Consider the following 6,763-nt stretch of genomic DNA (forward strand, 5'->3'; position numbering starts at 1 on the left):
CCGCCCCCCTCAATTACAGCAACGCCACAGCCTACACCCGGGAATCTCATCAAGCACAAAACAAACAAAGTAAAGAAACAGAATAACGAGCATAGATAAAGCAAAAGCCGACATCCACAACTCGCCTTTCATAAAGGGACGAAATTTTATTCTGCGAGAGAAACCCGAAACTCTAGAATTTGGAAAAATCTCATGGCGTAATTTTGTGAAATTTACTCCGGAGAAGCGTGGTTTGTGGAAGTAGGAAATTTTGGCTTGGGAGTATTCAAATACGATTTACTTGAGCATCAAAATTTTACTATCACTTGTATCTTGAATAAAAGAAACACTGGATTTTAATCTCAATATTGTTCCTACTCTACGCTCGCACATTTTTTTGGTGGCGGCATTTTCGTAGCTACGGGTGAGAGAACTGACATGATTTTAAACTGACAAACTTATCAAATAATCACAGTTTCTCTGGCTAAATTTAATCATATGTACTTTCTACACAAACATTGACTAGTAGGACATAATGTCATAATAAATAAATAACAAAATTTCGACTTCACATCGCGCATTTCTAGTGCTTCTGAAGACTATTTACATATATTCAAGATTCAAATCACCCCCTCCCACCCTCCGAATCCCTGTAAGTTAACAGGTGCTAGTCTTTTACATAATAGCCTTGCTAAAGTAGACAAAAATACTGACGTTATGTAAACAGTTTTTTTTGTAAACAATATTTTATTCACATATACATATGGAAAGAGTTAGGGAACAGGTTTCGCCAATATAATCCCTTTTCCAAATTAAAAAGATAAATTAACATGTATATATAAAAGTTTTAAATTAAATATAGCTAATAATAATAAAGATATAAATAGGTATATGTATAATGGTATCATATATTACATTGTTAATGAGCGTATATCAAATTATAGAATGCATAGGATTCAACACAATTTTGTCAAAGAGTATGGATAGAAACTAGAAGAATACTTTCAGAAGGTTTTGGGGTTTTAAGACCTATTACACCAGTAACGTAACGTAATCAAACTAAAAAATTATACATCAAAGTATATTTCAAGGAAACTGACACACTCCAACTTTTGTTCAAGACTTCGTTTCGTCCGAAGCACACATTTACTGACGTAATTAAATCGCAAATTCTGAGATTTAACAGAATATGCACTAGAAAGACAAATTTGGATTCGGCATGGGAACTGGTTTTCAGTAAATATAGAGAAAGGAGTTTTTGCGCAAGAAGTCGTACCTGCGAATATGTACGTTCTTCACATTATTTTGAAAATGTCAATCAAACTCAATGATAAAAATAGTCCGTTAAGGGGCGGAGCTTATATTTACACAGATATAAACCGAATGCACGAGGGCGCTGTTATCCAATCAAATTGCGTGGTACAGTGTAAATGCAATCGTGATTTAATTATATGCATATACAGAGTTCGCTGAAAATCTCAAAAGTTTGGCACTTCTTTTTTACCATAGTTAAGTTTTCAAGAATAATGAACCTAGTACCCTCAATAATTCTGGCCTCTAATTATTCTTCGATGTTTATTATAGTTATTAAAGATATATTATGTTTATCAGGGACAGTGTTAGCATTGTTTGCACCATTTTAATTTTTAGTTAAAACATCTGTGTTTTTGTAGTTATAACTAAGGCTGTAAGGTATAATTATCACCAACATCTGGCGGAAACCTGGAATGTTGCAATAATAATTTTGAAACATATTTGTATACAAGACTGGAGGCCATAAAGTACATGTTAAAGAAATAATTACAGTATACTCTGGGTAATCCCAAATACAATGCCAAAAACGAAAAGACTATTTATATAGGATTAAGTCAATTGTAATATTATTTGAATCATGCAGAACTATAACTATCCTCCTCTTACTTTCTAAACGTAGCTTGATTTATTTCTGGTGGTTTCAAGCTGAGAGATTTAGAGCTTTTAATGATTGTTGATATTCAACTTCAATTTTATTTCACTCTTATTATTTTTGTTTAATTTGCTCCATCTTTCTATCTTCCTTTGAACACTTTATATACGTTATTATTATTAGCTATATTTAATTTAAAACTTTTATAGATACATGTTAATTTATCTTTGTAATTTGGAAAAGGGGTTATATTGGCGAAACCTGTTCCCTAACCCTTTCCATATGTATATGTGAATGAAATATTGTTTACAAAAAAAAACTGTTTACATAACGTTTGTCTTTTTAGCAAGGCTATTATGTAAAAGATAAGCACCTGTTAACTTAAAGGGATTTGTGGGGTTGATTTGAATCTTGAATATGTAAATAGTCTTCAGAAGCACTAGAAATGCGCGAAAATCGCATAATTCCTTAAAGAATATCCCTAAAAAGAAATTTCTTGTCCTAACCCCTAGATGTCTTTACTATGTCAGTGTCCATTTGTGCCCGTTTCTGAGACTAGAGGCCGCCTATTATTGGTAAAAAAAAATGAGGCAACTGTCCCTTTAAGTTATTTAATTTTCAGCTTTATAAATATATAACATTTAATTTAACTTTAATGTTTTTATTATTTTGTTTTGCTGACAATGAAGTCGAAATTTTGTTATTTATTTATTATGACATTATGTCCTACTAGTCAATGTTTGTGTAAAAAGTAAATATATTTAAATTTAGTCAGTGAAACTGTGATTATGGGCCGTTCGGACAGGAAAGTTTTGCTTATCATATTAAAAGGTACAAGAAGCTAAGTTTAATGGATATATCGGGCTATATAGAAATTCTTTGATTTAGTCATGGCATGTTAAGTCCAACTGATGAATGTATAGACTTGTTGACCAATTTTGAGACTTTCAATTTATGTCCATTCTAACAGATAGTATTCCTTTAATGTAAATAACAATTTACTTCTAATTTACTTTATTTTCATGTTTTATCATATATTTTTATTATTTGTTCACAATGTTGTAAATTTGTTATAGAAGTTTTGTATGGCTACTCCGGTGCTTGGTCAACAAGCAACTGTAATTTCATGAACTTGTGTGCTCTGTAATCAGAATGATCGTCAACAAAATCAATAGATTTTTATCGGTGGATAGGAGAGATAAGTCGTACCAAAAAACATACTAAAGTCATGCAAGGCATATTTCATGATGAAGAAAATATCAATAGTTCTTTGTCTGTTGTAAATTATTTCTGCTATTTATTTCAATTATTTTGAAGTTTGTCAGTTTAAAATCAAGCAAGTGTTTTACAATTTCTGTATTAAAGAACAGAAATGAAAATCCATAGCATTAAAATATTTTTATGCATTTTAAAAAAGGGAAAATGTGTGGATTTAAACTGAATTTCTTTCTCTTGTCTGATAATAAAACTCGATGTCCTGTTAGATGATTTTTAAGATAAAAACCTGACTGATGCAAGTATTTTAAGCGTTCTTGATATAAAACAGACCTTCGAAAGAAATCTCGGACTACGTTTGTTTTCGCTCCATGTAGGTATTTTTATGTGATCACCCCCTGGTTTATATCTAGCAGATCTCTTTATTTTTGACCCTGGCCAGTGCTTTACATAGTAGTTTTTAGGAACTTCTTCACTCTTTATATTAATTCTAATAGAACTATCGTGTATTCATTCCTTCATTAAAGATTCATCTGACTTCTGCAATAAAATCAAAGAAACAGGCCAAATGGTATCTTATGACGTAATTGACCTCACCAACATACCGCGCCAAGATGCCATCTCTATTCTCCGAGACCGAATTCAGAACCAGACACACCCCCTCGACACCAAACTGTCAACTGACAGCATCGTCAATCTTCTCCAAAGATGTATAGACTCCACATATTTCAGCTGGGGTGACAACCTGTATGAGCAAGTTCATGGTTTAGCAATGGGAAGTCCTATCTCCCCCCTCATCACTGAAGTTAACATGACACACTTTGAAGAACAAGCCCTCCTCACCTCAACCATCAAACCAATTTGTTGGCTCCGGAAAGTGGACGATACATTTGTGATGTTCCAGGACACTGATGAACCTCACCTACTACTGAATCACCTCAATAGCAAGGAATCCCGCGTCAAATTTACTATTGAAACCGAATCCAACATTCAGCTTCCATTTCTTGACGTCCAGATCAAGAAAGTGTGTAACTCATTATCTACGAGTGTCTACAGAAAACCGACTCATTCTGACCAGTACCTCCACTTTAACTCTAACCACCCCTGCCAGGTAAAGGAAAGGATTGTGTCAACTCTCACCCGACGAGCCATCAACATCAGTGATCCTGAAAATCTCAACAGTGAACTCCTCCACCTACAAATTGTTTTCATCAACCTCAATGGCTATCCTGAAAATTTTACCAAAACCGTCATCGACCAGACCCGAATGAAACATGACAACCCTTCTAAAACTAAACCCTCCACACAACCCGTCAGAATCTATATCCCCTTCACTAGTAAACTATCCCATCAAATTCGTAGACTATTAAAACATTCTGCAGGTATTGAAACAGCATTTTCATCTGGACGCACATTAAAAGATATTCTAAAAAAGGGGGAGAATCGGGAAAGGACATAATGGGAAGGGGCAAGATGGGAAGGGGCATAATGGGAAAAAATTGGGAACGAATTGGGAGAGAGTGATATGGTAAGTGGCGATAGTTTAAAGAAATGAAACAACATATTTTCAAAATTTATTGACATTAATGTTACAAATAAGGGTTCGGGATGATTTGTGGTCGTCAATAATAATCATTAAAATCCATACACACACCTTTTATCTCAGAGATAAATTCATTTAACCTAGTTTAGTCTAAATCTTCTAATTAACATTACTGTAATGGAATTGGTCGTTTGTCAGAATCTTTTTTTTTGTACTATTCAAACAAATGACAGCTATTTTGAACATATTTTAATTTAACCTAATAAGATACAATATCTAAAACATAGAATTACAAAGACAAAACAGGTTTGAAAATATAATACAAAATTTGCTGAAATTGAAGATGTGGAAAAATGTGATCGGTGAGGATATTGCCTACAGTGGCGACACTAGTAGAAAATTCGACTTCAAACTAACGTTTTCTGAAAACTCGAGCAAATCGCCAATTTACACGAACCTCCATGCATTAGACGGCGCTACAAACCATGATAACAAAATGTCGACTATGTCTATCTATATGCCTATACTTCCGGTGTTATTATGGTGAGATTAGTGAATCTCAAGCATGGTGACGTGACGAAATGTCCTTTGAACATGAAGTGGGCTTCTGTAACATCAATTTAGTTGTTTTGAAGTCTTTGATGTCAACATCTTTCATAGCAACTTTAGCCACGTATTGTTCAGTTGCTGATTTGAAAATCCCCGTCTTTTGGTAAATTTTGATGATAACTGAGCAGCTCTCTAATTGTCCTATTGTTAATTTTTTAAATACAAAGTCTTCCTCCCAACGTGTAGCTTTTTGTACCTCTATTCTTTTTCCTTTCTGTTTTTGTTTTTGTCCGGGTTGTATGGACACTTTAGCAAATAATTTTCCAGAATCTTCAAAAACAGGTGTAGCACGGTGTATAGATACAGTTAACAAATTACGTTTGTGTTCATGAAATATACACTGTAAAAAAAATTTCCTTCGATTAACAGAAAAAATTTCGGCAGCTGATTTACCAGAATTTAAATTTTGCCTTCAGTTATATAACAGAATTTCTTGTAAAATATTTGCTTTAAATAACAGAAATATTTTACTACAAAATCTGTTAAATTACAGAATGACTAATAATATTTCCTGTAATTAACAGAAAATAGGAAGGATATTCTGGTAAATCTGCTGCCGGAATTTTTCTAATATTTCCTGTAATTTAACAGAAAAATAGGAAGAATATTCTGGTAAATCTGCTGCCGGAATTTTTCCTTCCAGTTCTGTAAAAAAACAGAATTTTAAAAAGGATATTCTGGTAATAAATCTGATGCCAGAAATCATTTTCATTTTACTGTAAAATAACAAAACATTTCAACTTTATGTGTTTATTGGTATTATTTGTGCATTTAAAATAATCAGAGAAAATGATGTTAACTACACCTTTAATTATACATACAACTGAAAATGTGGGCGTATAAAAACAATCTCTTGCATAAAAACAAATGATGAACTTGAAATACATACTCATCACTAATGACATCTTTAACACATCTTTTAATGACATTCTCATAACTAATGACATCTTCATAACGTTCTGATCTAACTAATTCGGATTTAACTAATATCTTTTTTTATTTATGTTGACACTCTTTTCTCCACATTGCCCATATTTTATTAATATTGACAGAACTTCAAGGACCTGTGGTCCACTTCACTTTTTTTAGTGTTCCACAAGGTTATAAGACTCCATCATCCAGCACAATACAGTTTATGATGCAACTGTAATCATTGTTATAAGGCCTAATTGTTTTTGATGTGCACAGTTAATTGTTGCTCGTTCGAAAGTCAGGTCAACTCTCATAATGCTCCGTAACTTTTAGCTGGTAAATAATGGCAGAAACTCTAAAGAAAGGGAAAAGGTGACATACCTGAAAAGATAAATTTAAAATGAGAAAATATTTGTTGTGCTAATGTACTGTAGTAGTGTAGTAAAAGTAGGGCACTGGATCTTTTAGTTCGAGAAATCCAGAGTCCAATTTGCCCTCGTTTACGAATTTTGTAATGCCTCGCCCACGTAGTGGGTCCTAACATTGAGTGTTAAGGTTAAGGTTTATTGACAAGAATATTAATGACAAAATTCTCATTC

This window comes from Lottia gigantea (genome assembly GCF_000327385.1).
Source record: "Lottia gigantea unplaced genomic scaffold LOTGIsca_542, whole genome shotgun sequence".
In the NCBI taxonomy this organism is placed as follows: Eukaryota; Metazoa; Mollusca; class Gastropoda; family Lottiidae; genus Lottia; species Lottia gigantea.